This window comes from Giraffa tippelskirchi, chromosome 11 (genome assembly GCF_054371585.1).
Source record: "Giraffa tippelskirchi isolate mGirTip1 chromosome 11, T2T-mGirTip1v1.2.pri, whole genome shotgun sequence".
Classification (NCBI taxonomy): Eukaryota; Metazoa; Chordata; class Mammalia; order Artiodactyla; family Giraffidae; genus Giraffa; species Giraffa tippelskirchi.
The window spans coordinates 149,102,704-149,120,998 of record NC_137285.1 but is presented as its reverse complement, the minus strand read 5'-3'; the positions used below and the strand labels follow the sequence as shown (position 1 = coordinate 149,120,998).

Sequence of the window (18,295 nt, the reverse complement as noted above, 5' to 3'; positions counted from 1 at the left end):
CCAGAGGATTCCACATCTACACAGATGGCTGGTCCCAGGCCTCTCCTATAGTTTGGTACCACTCACTTCAGCTCTGAAACAAACTGTAACAGTGGCTGAACTGCCTTTACACTCACTCCGTAGCCTCAGGAAATCTTTTACTCTTTCAAATCTGAGGCCTTCAGAGACTGAACAGTGCTTCTTTTCTTTTGCAGGCTTCAAAAGCCCTGTAGTTGAAGGCAGTTCTGAATTAAGACCTCAAAATTCCCAAGGAACCGGGTATGATTTCTCTGATTTTTTTTTTCCCCCAGCATTCTTCATATTGTTGATAAAAATAATGGGCTTGTCTAAGAGAAAGGGGCTCAGAAGAAGGTATAAAAAAGGACTCAATTCCACTTTCCCCACTTTACTCTGCCGTGTGAAAACTTGAGACAAGACAAAATTACCTAGGCAATCTTTAGGTCACCTTTTCTTAAACAGAAAATGACATAGTCATTTCTGTGTACAACGCTGCTACCAGCTGGTGCTAATAAAATCCAGGAACCGAGGTTATATGATTGACCAGTTGGTTTTTAAAAATGTTTGTTTTTTTTTATTGAAATATAGTTGATTTACAGTGTGGCACTAGTCTCTGGGATACAGCAAAGTGATCCAATTATGAGTATGTGTATACACATCTACATTCTTTCATATATACATATGTATTCTTTTTCATTGTGGTTTATTGAAAGATATTGAACATAGCTCCCTGTGCTATACGAGAGGACCTTGTTTATCTACTTTTTATATAGTAGCGTGTATCTATTAATCCCAGACCCCTAATTTATCCCTCCCCAACCTCCTTCCCCATTAGGTAACCATAAGTTTGCTTTCTCTTGATTGACCAACAGTTTGATAAAAAGATAAATTAAGTTGTATTGAGGACCCATCATAGACCACACAGTGGCTAGATTTTCTCATATTTTATCTTACATAATTCTCTATTATTAGAGGAAATTGACTTGCCTACAGTCCCACACTTGTAAACATTAAAGCTGTGATTCTCACTCAACTGTTGAGTTTCTAGTCCATCCGTTCATTTAATGAATATTTAAGAATCTACTCTGTGCCTGGCACTGGCCTAGGCGGTGGAGATTGACGCACAGAACAGGTTCACACTTTATCTCTTTTTCATGGAATTTAGTCTAACAGTTTTCCACTGAGATTCTTCTTTTGAAGATTCCCCCATGGAATGTGATGGCTGAGGGTGATTCTTCAAACCCCTTTAGAAGCAATTTTGATAACACTTTTATTTTCAGATTATCTGTCTTGCTGATTTCGACTTTATTATCCCTTCATCCTTAAAGTTTTAATGTTTTTCAGTTTTCAACACACTTTCCAATTTGTTATGTATTTATTTGGCCACACCGTGTGGCTTGTAGGATCTTAGTTCCCTGACCAGTGATTGAACCTGGGTCCTGGGCAGTGAAAGTGCAGCCTCTTAACCGCTGGACCACCAGAGAATTCCCTCTTATTTGTTACTTCTTAAATAAAGCAATGTCTTTAATACTTGTTAAGATGTCTCTGCTTTTTCAAGGCTCCTTCTGGTATTTATTTCAGGGCTATGCAGAAAAGCTTGTGCTCTGGAGGGCTTTGGTGGGAGGGGCAGAGCACTCAGCAATGGGGTGTGGATTCAGGCCGTGAGAGATGCTGGGGACCAGCAGGACCTTCCTGTCTCCGCCCTGACTCAGGATTCTGTCTGCTGCTCTGGGCCCGGACACATGTATGAACAGTGATGGCAACGCATAATGGAAGGGATTGTCCATCAGGAGAACAGAAACACTGTGAAGGCTAATAATGTACCAGGATGCCATTCTGGAGCAACTCAATATGGGCAGTGGGAATAAAGGTTAGAGATCAGACCTATGGCTTAGGTACATATAATTGGGTGGTCAGCATTAACCAAGAAAATTGACTAAGCATTTGAGAAGATGTTTTGGAATAGAATTCAGAGACTACGCCGTTCGTTCTTGGAGTTTTTCCATCTTGTTCACCCTACTTTGTTTTTGGGGGAAGACACTTGGGTTATGAAATCGGAAGGTGTGTGTCTCTTTAGCTGAGGGACCTCGGTACTTGGCAAGCAGTTTCCCCTCCTTGGACTCCCTCACCAGTGAGCAGCAGTGTTTGGCTGGAGCTCTAGATCTTGAACTGGTCAGTTTATCTTACCAAGACTCAGTTTCTTCATATATATACATCTATATGTGAATAAGGGCTTCCCTCATAGCTCAGTTGGTAAACTTTCTGCCTGCAATGCAGGAGAGCTGGGTTCGATTCCTCGGTCAGGAAGATCCCCTGGAGAAGGAAATGGCAACCCACTCCAGTATTCTTGCCTGGAGAATCCCATGGACAGAGGAGCCTGGCGGGCTACAGTCCATGGGGTTGCAAAGAGTCGGACATGACTTAGTGCCTGAGTACACACGCCACATATACCTGAGTAGGGTCGATAATATATATGTGTGCTGTGAAACAGATAATACACATAACTCATGACATTGTGCTTACCTGAAGTGTGAACACAAATAGAGTTTTATAATCTCCTGAACAGTGGTTCTCAACCAGGGGTGAGGCCATGGACCTTTGGGACTTCTGGCAGGGTCTGGAGAATTGCTGGTGGTCACAACTAAGGAAGGGGGTGTGTTCCTGGCATCTAGTGGGCAGAGGCCAGGGATACTGTAAACCTCCTACGCAGCACAGGACAGCCTTTCCCCCACCGCCACTGCCACCTATAACCGAATAACTGTTCAGCTCACAATATTAACGGCGCTGAGGTTGATAAATCCCGCTCTGGGACTTTGTACAGACACTGCAATTAAGAGGCCTCAGTGTTCTAATGTGCGACATCAGGAAACTGCCTCCTGTAGATGGTAGGATATTGTGTCTGCTCACTTACAGAGCACACAGCTGTGCCAAATATCAAAAGGGAAAAAAGAAAATAGAGAGGACTGGCGAAATGCAACAGGAACTGGTGCAGGTTGGGGAGTTAATTGGTACATTACTGAATGGAAGCTGTTAATAAGCAAGAGAAAGATAAAAATAGAAAATTCTAGGAATTTATCTTAAGGGAAAAGAAAGAGGTATGAGAAACATCTACGAGGGTATTCCTTGGAGCGTTGTTTACGATGGTGGAAAGTGGAAGCTAGTACAGGAGTATTATCACGGTTCCTGAGTGACAGCGTTTTACAGGCGAGCTGAACCCATCTTCGGACGCCAGCTGCCACGCTCGTGTGTGTAATTCTCATCCAAACTCAAGAGGCTGGACTGTCTCCTTTCATGTGATAAAAAAGGCTCCTTATCAGTCTAATCGCTGCAGTTGCAGATAAACCAAGGTCACGCAGAGCTGAAGCGTTTTCTCCCTTGAATTCCATCTTTCTCCATTTCTCTCCTTCCTCCGCAACTTAAAACTGAATAAATAAAATCTTAAAAACTAGTCTACCAGACATATCATAGTTTTTCCAAGGATGTAAACAGGTAATAATTCACACTTTGAGTGTATGGACTTTGGGTTCAGAAGTATAAAGATGGGAATTTAGTTCTGGCCTCTACTAATTAGGTTGTTCTGGTCAGTCTTAAGTGCCCAGGCCTTAACTTTCCTACCTGTAAAGTGGACATAATCAGTTCAGTTCAGTTCAGTCGCTCAGTCGTGTCCCCGACTCTCTGTGACCCCATGGACAGCAGCACGCTAGGCTTCTCTGTCCATCACCAAGTCCCAGAATTTACTCAGACTCGTGTCCGTCAAGTCGGTGATGCCATCAGGCCATCTCACCCTCTGTTGCACCTGCCTTACAGGAGTAGCTGTTGTGATGTGATAGAAGACTCTAGCATGTGCCTCACACATAGGACTTTCTTGCTAGATGTCCGTTTCCTATTTTTATATCATCCCTCTGTACTTTCGTCTGCGTTTATGGCTCCTTTTCTTTAATCACCAGGCTGAACTGAAGCAAACCTCAATGCAGAAGAGCACAGAAGCAGCAGAGTTCCTCCTCTTGGGATTAACAGACGACGCCAGCCTCCAGGTTCCGCTCGTTCAGGTATTCCTGTCCACCTACCTCATCACTTTGGGTGGGTGGGGATTATGGTGGCCATCTACCCGGACCCCCGCCTCCACACTCCGCGTACTTCTTCCGTAGCAGCCTGTCCTTTGCAGATCTGGGCTACTGACCAGCCCTGGCTCCCAAGATGGTGGGCGCGCCGCACTCGGGGAACAGTCATCTCTTACCGTGGGCGTGCTGCTCAGGCCTTCTTCTTTGGCGGATTTGCCACGGTTGAGGGCTTCCTCCCGGCCTCCGTGGCCTATGACCGCCCCGCAGCCGTCTGTAGGCCCCTTCACCCCACCCGCACTGCGGTAGCAGGCGTGTGCGTCTCCTGACGGTGGGCTCTTCATCTGTGGCTTCCTCAGTGCCTGGATCCACACAGCAGACACACCCGGACTCTCCTCCTGTGGTTCAGATAAAACCAATCACTTCTTCTGCGCCACCCCGCCACCCCTGGCTCCCTCGTGCTCCAACGCACGCCATCAGCAAGCTGGCGGTCTTCTTCGTCCTGAGCCTCCACGGCTTTTTCACGCCCCCAGTCATCCTCATCTCCCACTTCTTCACACGCGTAGCCGTGGCACAGACACGTGCTGTAGAAGGAAGGAAGAAGGCCATCTCCACCTGTGCGTCCCACCTCCCGGCCATGTCCATCTTCTCCGGGACAATCATCGTCATGTGCTTACAGCCCAGCTCCACGCGGTTGGTGGACACGCACAAGATAGCATCTGTGTTTTACGGGGTGGTGGTTCCCATGCTGAACCCCTTGATCTACAGTCTCAGGAACAAAGAGGTGAAAAATGCTGTCTGGAAAATACTCAACAAACTTAATCCCCAGTCTTTCAGTGTGAGTAGGAGGTAGGCCAATACATAGGCCACCTGATGCGAAGAACTGACTCATCAGAAAAGACCTTGATGCTGGGAAAGATCGAGGGCAGCAGGAGAAGGGGACGACAGAGGATGAGATGGTTGGATGGCATCACCAACTCAATGGACATGAGTTTGAGCAAACTCCGGGAGTTGGTGATGGACAGGGAGGCCTGGCGTGATGTGGTCCATGGGGTCACAAAGAGTCACGACTGAGCAACTGAAAAACAACAAGGAAGTAGGCAGGTAATAATGGATAAAATTTCCCTCAGACTTAGATGCCATCTCATCTTTCGAGGTTTGGTAGATTTCAGTTCTTTCTTCTCCAAGAATAGTGCTTACTTCTGCACTTAGGTGAAGTGGTAAAAAGCAGCCCTTTGAAATGTCTCACTCAGAAGAAATAACCTTGTATTTAGCGAACAACACCCTGGGATGTTTGAATCTTTCTCGCCTTCATTTCCTGACATGCTTTAAAGCAGATCAAAGCAGAGACCGAATGCACCGAATTTCCCTCTCCTTATTTTAATTGGAGGAAATTTCCATTTGTTACTAAAATTGGGTATAAGGACTACATCTTCATTGAATAATATTTATCACAGAATTATGCTTTTCATTTCTTCGATCCATGGATTTGAAAGTTAAAATTTCTAATGCTGACAGAGGATGTTTCAATATGTTTAATAGAGTCTCAGAAAAGGTTGTAATTGAAAGGATAGGGAGCTGGTCCAAGCATTAAGTCCTTCCACCCACCACCCTTCTGGGCCTGCTCGCATTCCCAGCCTCACTCACAGGCTGTACACCTTTGTATTCTCCATCTCCTTCTGTTAAAGTGTCCCCCACATTTTATTTATTTATTGTCTGCACCATGCAGCCTGTGGGATCTTAGTTCTACAACAAGGGAGGGACACTCTGCACTGGAAGCTCAGAGTCTTAACTCCCGGACGACCAGGGAAGTCCCTCCCTTTAAAGTGTTAGCGCAACCTGCGTAGAAAACAATAAGCCCCCTTGTTTCAGTCGTTAAATTGTTTAAAATTTAACTTGCACAACTATATCTCTGTTTTGAGTGCCTGCACTCTGTTCTATGCTTCTGGCCTTGATCTAACATAATTACCAAAGGTTGCAGAAGGTTTAAAGAAAAAAAAAATTTTTGCCCAAGGGCTATGAGAAAGGATATTTGTCTTTGAATTAAATGCTCGTGCCTCTCACATCCTTAAGTTTGGTGAATCTCTTATGAATACACATGGTAGTCTTTTGTGCCCTCATTGCTTCTGCTTTTTCAATAATTCAGTTCACCTCTGAAAATCCTGTTCCTTTCAGATGTTCTGTAATTAGACGAGCAAAAATTAAAAAGCCTGCGGAAATGTACTTCTTAAGATAGCAGTGACCATGACTCACAGCAAAAGTCCACCTTCAGGTCTGCTTTCGTGGGCTAGGTGGTATGAACGGATGTGTGTGGGTGGGAAGGGAGTGGTGATTAATCTTACTTCTCATCATCAACTGCTTAATGTTTAGAGCTACGATGAGTCTAAGTTGTCACATACTTCATGTTTTCAAGATCTCAAATTTTTTTTTACCTTCAATGTGAAAACCAGAAATCTTTTTTTAAAAAAGGTTTTGTTTATTTGTTTATTCTTGGCTATGGTGGGTCTTTGCGGCCACGCACAGGCTTTTCACTAGTTGTGCTGAGCGGCGTCCCCTCTCCAGTTGTGGTCTGCAGGCTTCTCCTTGCAGCGGCTCCTCTTGTTTGGGAGCACGGTCTCTAGGGCCCACAAGCTTCAGTAGCTTCGGCACAGGGGCTCAGGAATTGCGGTGCACAGGTTTAGTTGCCCCACCAAATGTGGAATCTTCACGGGCCCAGGATCAAACCTGTGTCCTCTGAATTGGCAGGGGGATTCCTAGCCCCTGGACCACCAGGGAAGTCCAAACCCAGAAATCTCAGTGGGCTAAATCAGGGAGCTTAGAAGGTCAAGCTGATTTTGAGATGATCAGACTCTGCTATGCACAGGGCAGCGTCGGTCTGAGGAAGGTTGACCATGGCTCTTGTGTAGAGAGAAGCAGAAACGGACATGAGGCCGACCTGGAGGAGAAAGCTTCTCTCACACGTGGTCACCATCACGTGAAAGCAATGGGGGCTTCCTGTGGATCCGAGGCCTTGACAGCCGGGACCTGCCTCACCATCCTCCCACCCCCTGCCTGAGCAGTGAGGACTTTTCAGCCACACACCGGAGAGCAGGCTTTACTGGCCAGGATCCGCTTCACCGAGGAGCCCTTCTCAGTGACTCTAGGAGTTACAGAGCTCATGGGGCCTGATTTGCAGGTGAGTGTTGGAAGAGCTATGCGAGCATTGAGTGTATTCCGCTCATAGCTCAGCTTCTTTCTCTAACTTGATAGATAACCATTAACTTTTTTCCTTCTTGTTCCCCTTTAAAAAAATATTCATTTATTTTGGCTGCACTGGGTCTTAGTGGCAGCCCGTGGACTCACAGTTGCAGCAGGCACGGGGGCTGACTCCCCAGCCAGGGCTCCGACCTGGGCGCCCCGCACTGGCAGCAGAGTCTTACCCCCTGGGCCACAAGGGAAGTCCCTTTCCTCTTCTCCCTGCTCCTCTTTTTCTACTTCCTCTTTCCCTTCTCATCTTCCTGTTTTGTGTTCCTTTTTTCTTTTCATCCTCAGCCTGGGCAAGAACCTCTCTCACCACTAAGCACTTAGGTCCTATGAAAACTTAAACTTTTTTGTATTAAAACTATGACAGTGCCCAGTAATGTGTGTTTCTGGGCATGTTTCTTCCTGCCTCTATCTCCCAGTTTAGGCCGAAAAGTATGTGGCTCTTCTAAGAGTTAAAAGCCTAATGCCCACATATGGCTTTTTTTTTTTTTTTTTAAATTGAAGTCACCTCAAACTAGCACTACAGGTGACAGCAAATGAGTATAAAGGTCCTGGTTCCAGTATCAAGGGCTGGATGAAAATTCTTACTCTTCTTCTCAGTGGTATGACTTCTGGAAAGTCATTTGATTTCTTTGAACCCAACATTTGGGATAAACTGTAAAGATGTGTGTGTGCTCAGTCACTTAGCCGTGTCCAACTCTTTGCAACCCTATGGACTGTAGTCTGCCAGGCTCCTCTGCCCATGGGATTTTCCAGGGAAGAATACTGGAGTGGGTTCCCGTTTCCTCCTTCAGAGGATCTTCCTAACCCAGGGATTGAACCCACATCTCTTGCATCTCCTAAATTGGCAGGTGAATTCTTTACCACTCAGCCACTGGGAGGCCCTAAACGGTAAAGATAACACGAGATAAAGGATGGCAACAGGCCCGTCATAAAGAATGCATGTTTGATGCAGCTGAGACTCCTGCAATAGCTCTCACTTAACTGTTCTTGTACGCTCCGCTTTTGGCTCCTGAACTGCTCCACTCTGTCTACCCTATTTGGGTGCAAGCCTTTATGCCCCTCCATTACTTACCTTCCTGTCCTCCAAGCCCCCAGTTCTGCAGCAGACCCATTTTAAGCTGATATTACGTGAGCATTCATTTACGCAAGCTACTCAGAAGGAGACGTCTTGTTTCCAATAAGACATCAGTTACAGAATACAGATTACTGTAGCGAACTTTTCACGTCCACACGGGAAATCTGTCAAACGGAGACTATATGTTCGTTTGGTTATTAGCAACACCCACCTTCTCTCTGCAGCATTGGTCAGAGGCAGGACAGACACTGTGGGTAAAGCCTGCAACTCAAGTTAGCACAATAAACGCACAGGAGGAATTCCTTCCTGAAATGTCCAAAAGCAGAATGCAAAAAACACATGAATTGGGACAATTATTTACATCAGGGTAGATTATCCTTTTGAAAAAAGATTCATGATTGAATTATTTTAAATAAGAGTCTCCCTTTGTGCATGAGGATGAGATGGTTGGATGGCATCACCGACTCTATGGACATGGGTTTGGGTAGACTCCGGGAGTTGGTGATGGACAGAGAGGCCTGGCGTGCTGCAATTCATGGGGTCGCAAAGAGTCGGACACGACTGAGCTACTGAACTGAACTGAACTTTGTGCATGAGATAATTTGTTTAGCTTTTATGTATATGGAAAGAAAAATTAAAATATGTAGAGTCCTAGACAATTGAAGTGAACATTACAGACTCATAGACTCTTTAGCCATGATAGACTTTAAAAATAATCTACACCAATTCTCTCATTTTACAATCGAAAACTCTGATCCCTGCAGTTTAACTTGCTTCCCCTCATAAGAACCAAATCTTACTTGACTCTTATTCATCCTTTACTTTCTGTAAAATTCTTGATGTATCAAAAGAAAATTTTACTTTCATTGGTTCACTTGGGGATGGATTTTTGTACTTCCATTTTGCAGCTGAGGAAATCAACTCTTTGAGAAGTTAACTTACTTGCTGAGTAGTAACAAAAGGAGCCCAGATTTGAACATAAGTCTTGACGTCCCTGCTCAATCTTCTGAGAAAAGAAAAGTAGCCTCATATTGTAGTAAATTTCAATAGATGACTTATTTGATGTATAAATCATTTAAGGACAGCCTTTCATGATAAGTTCCTGCTGTGTGGCAAGGCAGTCTGGAGAATAGAAACGGATTTAAGGATATCAGATATAATTCCTACTTCAACAAAGCAAATCCTCCTGCATATATGATGACTGATGTGATGCACTTTAGGATGACTCAGTGTTCAATGACTTGGTTGGCAGGAAGTGTTCCTTTATCTTACGGAAGCTGCATGGACCAGGGCATGTCCTTCTTGTCATTCCTGGCTCTTTGAATGCTGCACCCCACGGGGACAGCCAAACCCCGGCCAGGATTTACTGGGTACAAGCAGCAGGAAAGGCAAGGTGTGAGGGCCGTGAAGGAGCCAGGAATATACTGCATTGTTCCTGCTTCGGAAGGAGCTTGCAAACTGGGTAGTGGAACAAGACACGTACTTTGAGATGGATGACCACCGAAGGCTTGTGGTTATTTATTTATTTTTTTAAGATGCTTATTTATTTTCGCTACGCTGGGTCTCTGCTGCCATGCTTGGACTTCCTCTAGCTGCGGGGAGCAGGGGCTGCTCTCGGTTGCCATGGCCGGGCTTCTCACTGCGGTGCCTTCTCTCGCTGTGGAGCACAGCCTCTAGGCACCCGGGCTCAGGAGTTTCAGCTCTCTGGCTCTAGAGCGTGGGTTCAGTAGTGTGGCACACGGGCTTAGCTGCTCCGTGGCATGTGGGGTCTTCCCGCACCAGGGATCGAATCTGTGTCCCCTGCATTGACAGGTAAATTCTTATCCACTGTGCCAACGGGGAAGTCCTGTGATTATTGTTAAGGGAGGAGTATAGAAAATATTTAGGAAGCTATGATGGGTTGAGGAGGGCCCCTCTGAAGAGATGACATTTTAACCAAGGCTTGAAAAGAAACAAACTGAAAGATCCTGGCAGTGTACAGTTGGAAGGGAAAGACCAGGGAATTCATTTCTCATCTTTTTTAAAAAATGAATTTTTATTGACATGTAGTTGCTTTGCAGTGTTGTCTTATTAGTTTCTACTGCACAGCAAAGGGGATCAGCTGTATGTGTAGCTGATACAGAGCTCACACTATGTATCTGCTTTTTTTCTTGGATTCCCTTCCCATCCAGGTCACCACAGAGCACTGAGTAGATTGCCTGTGCTCTGCGGTGACTCTCATTAGTTACCTACTTTATACATCGTGTCAGTCGTGTATGGATCTTCCCAAACTCTATGGTCTCAGCTCGTTTTACTGAGTTTGAAAGCATCTGATAAATTATCTAGTTAAAAAAAGAAAATAATATTTAGAACACTTCAGAGGTGAGAAAGAATCCTGTGGGTGGGGAAAGCTCCCTGGAAGAGGTTAGAACTTCAGCCAGACTCTGAAGGGATGATGCAGAACGTCCAGAATTCCAAGACAAAAGAATTAGCCTCTAGTCAAAACTCTTACCACTTACTGGTGGTACCATCTCTCTAGATTCCATACATGTGTGTTAATATATGATACTAGTTTTTTCTCTTTCTGACTTACTTCACTCTGTATGACAGACTCGAGGTCCATCCACATCACTGCAAATGACCCAGTTCATTCCTTTTTATGGCTGAGTAATATTCCAGTGTGTGTATATATATATATATATATATATGTATATATATATCACATCTATATATACATATATATATATGTGATATATTATATATATATCACATCTTCTTTATCCATTCATCTGTTGAAGGATATATCCTGGCTATTGTAAGTAATGCTGCAATAAAGACAATTGAGACTTGCTCCTATCAAACCGTATGAAGAACCTGGACTTATAAGAACGATTGTTTCCCCACAGAGAAGTTGCACTTTTATGGGGAAACTTCTGTAGGATATCACTGCTCAGCTATCCAGATCTAAGCCCAGGAGTCCTATCACCCATTCGTAACATGGGACTTCTCAGTCACTGGTCTGTGACTAATTCACAAGCAAGGTGTGTCTGTGTGTGTGGGAGGAGGGATTGGATAATATATTTGTAGTGTACTTAACCAGCTAAAAAGTTAGTGTGTGTGCACTTGTGTCTATGTTTGTATAAAATGTTTGTTTTAAACTTCTTACAAATCAGTGAGAAAGTCAGACAACCCAATAGAAAAATACAAAATTTAATTGTTCAATCTATTGTCCATCTTAATTTGGCTTATCTCTAGGGTAGAGATGAGCTGTGCTGACGTGACCATTTTTGTCAAGTATTTCAGTCCACATAGACACTCAGTTCTCTAGGGTGTATCTATTTTAAAGTGTAATTGCTGAATCATAGGCTATATCCAGTTTCAACTTTACTAAATAATATGTGTTATTTTCCAAACTGGTTATGCCAATTTATCTTCCCATCAACAGTGTGTGAATTCCCACTGCCAATGCTTGGTATAACTGGGTTTTTAAACTATGCCAATTTGGAGAGAGGTCAGTGTTTTTCTGATTGTTGTCCTAATCTGCATTTATTTGATTACTGATGAAATTAAACACACATGTACTTTTTTCCCCCAGATCTTTCAGCCATTTTTCTCTTATTGTATAAAAAGACAGCAAACCACAAATGGATACAAACAGATGTATGGGTGTGGATGTACAGAGGCTGTTGTTATATTTTTGACTTGGATGGTAGATATATTGGAGTTTTCTATTGTCAAACTAAGCCTACATGTTTTATGCACTTAAAATATATATGTCTCACAGTAAAAATGTTAACAAAGGTAAATCAAATATAGCTCCTATATTAAAGGAGTTCATGTAAATTTCGGTTATGCTTTCTGTATAGGGTGTATTTCACAACAGAAATGTTTTTAAAAAAAGTATATCAAACAGCTCCTGTATTAAAGAAGTTTATGGTATAAAATACAGTGAGGACAATATTTAGGTATAAGTAGCTTTAGTTCCATGTGGAAAATTATAAACAACTACAAGAGGTGCACATAAGATGCTGTGGTAGAAGAGAGAGGCTAGATCCCAGGGTGGAGACTCTAAGAACACGACATCTGCTCTGGACAAGGAAGAGACACACAGGGAAATGGCAAGGGCAGTATGCAGACGCAGTCAGCAAACGGTCTTGTTTGTCTGAAATGTAATATTCTTGAAGAAAAATAATCGAAAATAAATTTGGAAGGCTGTGAGCTGGTGCCCAACTGTGTGGAGACCATTCTCTTGCAGATTAAGACTTTCGAGTTTATACTATAGATTCTAACACCACTAAAGAAAGCTTAGATACTGTGCAGCTGCCAGAGCTAAAGGCAGAATCCCAGCTACTACAGGGGAACATTTAAAATGGCTTTGCCTCTGCATCTTTGTTAAAACAAAGCATCGGTTTGCTTTCGGCAAATTGTCCAGCATTTTATGTGTCAGCGCATAGCCACTAAGAAGTTATTTCCGCACCTGTTGGAACAGCCATTGATCATTTTTTTTGACGTTGATGATCATACTGATTCATTTTTTATATACTCTCTTCTAAAGTTTATTTTTAATTGGAGTAGAATTGCTTTACAACGTTGTGTGAGTTTCTGCTGTACAAAAACGTGAATCAGCTACACGTATACGTACATCCCCTCCCTCCTGGACCTCCCTTCCACCCCCATCCCAGCCCTCTAGGCGGCCACAGCGCACACGCTGAGCTCCCCGTGCCACAGCAGCGTCCCATCAGCTGTCTGCTTTGCACTCGGTCGTGTATATACGTCAACGCTGCCCTCTTAGTTCGCCCCACCCTCTCCCTCCCCCATTTCATCCGTCTGCCTGTTCTCTGCGTCTGCATCTCCATTCCTGCCCTGCTGATGGATTCATCCACACCATTTTTCTAGATTCCAAATATAGATGTTAATATATAATGCCTATTTTTCTCTTTCTGACTTACTTCAGTCAGTATAACAGAACCTGCAGTCTGTCATACTGAGTGACCATTTCTTGCCGTGTCCAGAATCCATGGTCCTTCTTGAAAGTGTTCTGACTTCCTTGAAGAGTGGTCTCAGTTACTGGATGGACGAGAGAATTCCCGTGCCCACCCAAGTCTGTGGGAACTGAGGCAACGAGAGTCTTTCCTCTCCTGCCTTCTTTCGAGAGATCCCTGAACTGTGATGTGTGGAGGGGCAGACGGGCCTCACAGGAGTCCCCAGTTCAGCCAATAACAGGTTCTCATTCCCCCACTCAAGTCTGAAGCCGATGAAGTGGGGGAGCGTGTGGGCTTGGAGTCATCTGCCCGTCGGCGGGTGTCTGGCCACTGCAGTCAGGCCGTGGTTTCTCTGCTGCGGACTTCTGTTCCTTAGCCTCTGAGATGACTTTGGTTCCTCTGATGCTGAAGCTCCAATACTTTGGCCACCTGATGCAAAGAGCCGACTCATTAAAAAGACCCTGATGCAGGAAAAAGATTGAAAGCAAGAGGAGAAGGGGACGACAGAGGATGAGATGGCTGGATGGCATCACTGACTCGATGGCCATGAATTTGAGCAAACTCGGGGAGATAGTGAAGGACAGGGAAGCCGGGTGTGCTGCAGTCCATGGGGTGGCAAAGAGTAAGACAGGACTTAGTGATTGAACAACAGTAATAACCACCTGCCTCTGGTCCAGTTTTCCTTTGAGTCTTTCAGCCTCCCGATGTCCTTTCAGTTACCTCCATCTTCCCCCTTTATGTTGGCCTGAGCAGATCTCTGTAACTAACATATATATCTATTGCGTGAGGGACAATTATCCAGGAACTGTACAGTGAACAGGAGACAAGAAATTGAAAAATAGAGTAGAAATGCAAAATGGCAAAAGAATAGGAAAAAAGCACTCAGTGATACAAAAGTCCATAAGCATTTCAATGGGCATGACAGAAGGAAAATGAATGATACAGAGAAAGCCTTACTACAAAATTAAACTTCCTTCAGAAAGCTAAGCAATTGTCAAGTCATCCATTTTTTTAACCAAATTTTCTTGCTGACAATGTCGATTCAGATCTGGAGTTATTTGTACACAGGAATAAAAGAGACCTGAGGGTTATTGCCATTCCACCGTTGCATGTTTAAGACGAGGAAGTCGAGGCCCAGGGAGGGGAAGTGGTCTCATGTCCAGAAAGTGGCCGAGGGAGACTCCGAGACAGATTCCACCGCCGCTGGCGCCACACACACCGCAGTGGCGGGTGGCCACCACCCAGGCTGTGCTCGAGAAAACCCTCTTTTGCTTCTCCTTGGGTGTTTCTGACAGCATCACCCTTTGTCTTACAAACACGTTCCTTGCTGCCTTCTCAGAAAACATCACTTCATACCTACCTGACACGTGGGCCTGGCTAGAGCTGGAGAAAGTCATATCCAAGAGCCAGCTCGCTGCCTTTCAAGTTAATCGCTGCATCTTCTTCTCTTTGGTTCCCTAGTTGGCTACTCTGAACGTTTCCTCTCTTTAATTCCAAGCATCTCCTATGTCAATGATAATGTCTCCCAGAGAGGATGCACGGTGAGTTGCTTGGACCCCGTATATATATATATATATATGGGACATCCCAGGTGGCTGAGATGATGAAGAATCTCCCTGCAATGCGGGAGACCTGGGTTTGACCCCTGGGTCGGGAAGATCCCACAGAGAAGGAAATGGCAACCCACTCCAGTATTCTTGCCTGGAGAATTCCATGGACAGAGGAGCCTGGTGGGCTATAGTCCATGGGGTCACAAAGAGTCAGACACGGCTGAGCAACTGACACAACAACAACATATATATATATATATTCCTTTCTATATTATTTCCCATTATGATTTACTCCAGAAGACTGGATATAGTTCCCTGTGCTATACAGTAGGACCTTGCTGTCTCCCCATTCTAGATGCAACAGTTTGCAGCTACTGACCCCAAACTCCCAGTCTATCCCTCTCCCCTCAGCGCTCCCCCCGCTCCCCTTTGGCAACTGCAAGTCTGATCTCTATGTCTGTGAATCTGTTCCTGTGTCACAGATACGTTCATTTGTGCCACACTTTAGATTCCACATATAAACGATATCTCATGGTACTTGTCTTTCTTTTTCTGACTTACTTCACTTAGTGTGATAATCGCTGGCTGCATCCATGTCGATGCAAATGGCATTATTTCATTCATTTTTATGGCTGAGGAGTATTCCTTTGAATATATGTACCACATCTTCATCTATTCATATGCTGATGGACATTTAGGTTATTTCCCTGTCTTGGCCATTGTAAATAGGGCTGCTGTGAACGTGTGGGTGGATGTACCTTGTTGAATTTTAGTTTTGTCTGGATCTATGCCCAGGAGTGGGATTGCTGGATCATATGGTGGTGGCGGTGGTGGTTTAGTTGCTAAGTTGTGCCCAACTCTTGTGACCCCATGGACTGTAGCCCGCCAGGCTCCTCTGTCCATGGAATTCTCCAGGCAAGAATACTGGAGTGGGTTGCCATTCCCTTCTCCAGGGGATCTTCCCGACCCAGGGATTGAACCCGGCTCTCCTGCACTGCAGGCAGACTCTTTACTGACTGAGCTACAGGGAAGATGGATCATCTGGCAGCTCTGTGTTTGTTTCCTGAGGAACTTGCATACAGGTTTCCACACTGGCTGCACCAGCTCGCATTCCCACCAGTGTTGTAGGCGGGCTCCCTTTTCCCCACACCTTCTCCTGCATCTGTTACTTGTAGATTTTTAAACCCTGCCCATTCTGACCAGTGTGGGGTGGGACCTCTCTGATTTTGATTTGCATTTCTCTCATTAAACCTCACACTTGAACTCCCTCCAGGAATTATGTTCGACTGAAGAGAGCCACCTCCCTTAAGGTGACTCGTATCCAAGACTGGTCAGTGAGGGACACAAAGGCCTGGCTCCTTGTCTCCTTGCGACAACTGACAGTTCCCAGGGGCCGTCTCCGCTGCAGAGCTCATGGAGGGATCGGCTGAGGCCCTCGGACAGAGGAGCCTGGAGAGCCACAGCCCGTGGGGTCCTACAGAGTCGGACACGACTGACTGACTAACGCTTTCACTTTTGCTGTTATTGTTGCAAATGCATCACAGCCCTGGTCCCTCGTAGGCGCTGTCCCTAAGGCACCGCATTGAGCCACATGCACTTGAATCTCAGCCTCAGAGCCCTTTTCTCAGTGAATATGATAAAAGAAGTCTCCTCACTCACTCTTAACTCTATGATAGTTTCTGACGGTCAAATGATATTGTTTTACCTCCCTCAGGATCATGATTTCTATTGCTAACTATCAGAGATAGAATCTTAAACCTCCAGACTTGTTTTCTGAAGCAAGCAGAAAATAAGAGCCTCGAGGGTAGGAGCCCACAGCGTTCATCTTCCCTACAGATGTAAAGAGACTCGGAGACCCCCCCGCCCTTCCTTAAATGTTTCCTGAGGGTTTTCTGTGTTCTAGAAGCTGCTGAGCACGTTTGCTTCTCCCAATTACTCTATTAGCATTTGCTTTAGTATCCTAGTTTAATTTTTTATGTATTTCTTATTTATTTATTTTTAACTGCAGCGTAGTTGATTTACAATGTTGCGTTGGTTTCTGCTGTACAACTAAGTGATTCAGTTATACATATACAGACATTCTTTTTCACATTCTTTTCCGTTATGGTTTATCAGAGGTTACTGAGTATAGCTTCCTGTGTTATACAGTAGGGTCCTGTTGTTTGTCCATTCTACATGTGATAGTTTGCATCTGATAACTCCAAATTCCCACTCCATCTCTAATTTTATGCTTGATGAAAAGCAAGGCTTAGAGATGTGGAGTGCCTTCCTGAAGGATGAAGAGGAGGCGAGTCACCGGATCCTTCTAGGTGATGAGCGGGTTGAGAACCACCCCCCCACCCCCCGTCACCTAACTGAGTACCGGGCACGTGGCAGGTGTTCAGCACGTCTTCCTGAGTGGATGGATGATTGAACGTTCAAGGCAAGGGATTTATGACTTTATCGGACACCTTTATCACGCCAGTTGTTGTCCATATTTTAATGTACATTATCTCTTTAAAATTCACACTCAATCTGTGAGAGGTGAATTAATTTTTTTTTTTTTTTCGTTTTCCAAACGGCAACACTGAAGTTCAGATACACAGGAACTAAGGGGTAGAAGCAGGATTCTAACCCACTCTGTTGGCCCTCTGTGCCTCTTATTGTATCTTGACCTTGCCACTGTCTCCTGTTTCTCAGACGAGGAAACTGAGGTACAGAAGCTTTAAGTGGCCCCACCCGAGACATGTCGCCAGAGAGTGGGCCCGGATTTCCCACCTCCCTCCCCTCAACATCAAGGAGACTCCTGCCCAGCACACCCAGAATTTGTAGGACTCCAGCTGCCTTTTCCAAACAGGTTGGCAAAATGTCACTTTCACTTAGGTGGCAAAACTCCTCACCAGATATAAAGCTGAAAATGTAGGCCACTTCCCCATGTGATTGTGTTTCATAACTCAGAGCTAAAAATAACTCTCGGCTCACTTGGCCTGTTTATAACATATTAAAAACTCATATTCAAATTTACTCGCCTCTTGGATTAATGTCAATATGATGGCTTTCCAGGTTTCTTTCTCTCTCCCTCCCTATCTCCCCCAGCAGGAAGTGGATTAGCCTTCTCCACATTATTTCCCACATGAATTACTGAGTACTTATTTTCAAAGATGAATTTCATGACCTTATCTCTTTGCCGTACCTGCAGAATCCAGTTTGGAAGGCAGGACAGAAGTGGCTCCAGGGCCAGAGGTATTCTTTTTTTTTTTTTTTTTAATTTAATTTTTATTTTACGCTGACGTATAGTTGATTTTTTTTCATATTCTTTTCCATTATGGTTTTTCATAGGATATTGAATATAGTGCCCCATGCTATACAGTAGGACCTTATTGTTTATTCATTCTGCATATGATAGTTTGCATCTGGTAATTCCAAACT

At 44.5% G+C, this 18,295-nt stretch overlaps 1 pseudogene across 1 annotated transcript; it reads left to right on the top strand.

Moving 5' to 3' along the window:
- Positions 1 to 194: 194 nt before the first annotated feature.
- On the top strand, positions 195 to 4,908 carry LOC145527107 (olfactory receptor 5B21-like; annotated as a pseudogene). Its single transcript, XR_014069500.1, has 2 exons — positions 195 to 258; positions 3,945 to 4,908. The product of XR_014069500.1 is annotated as an olfactory receptor 5B21-like (transcript).
- The last annotated feature ends 13,387 nt before the right edge of the window (positions 4,909 to 18,295 follow it).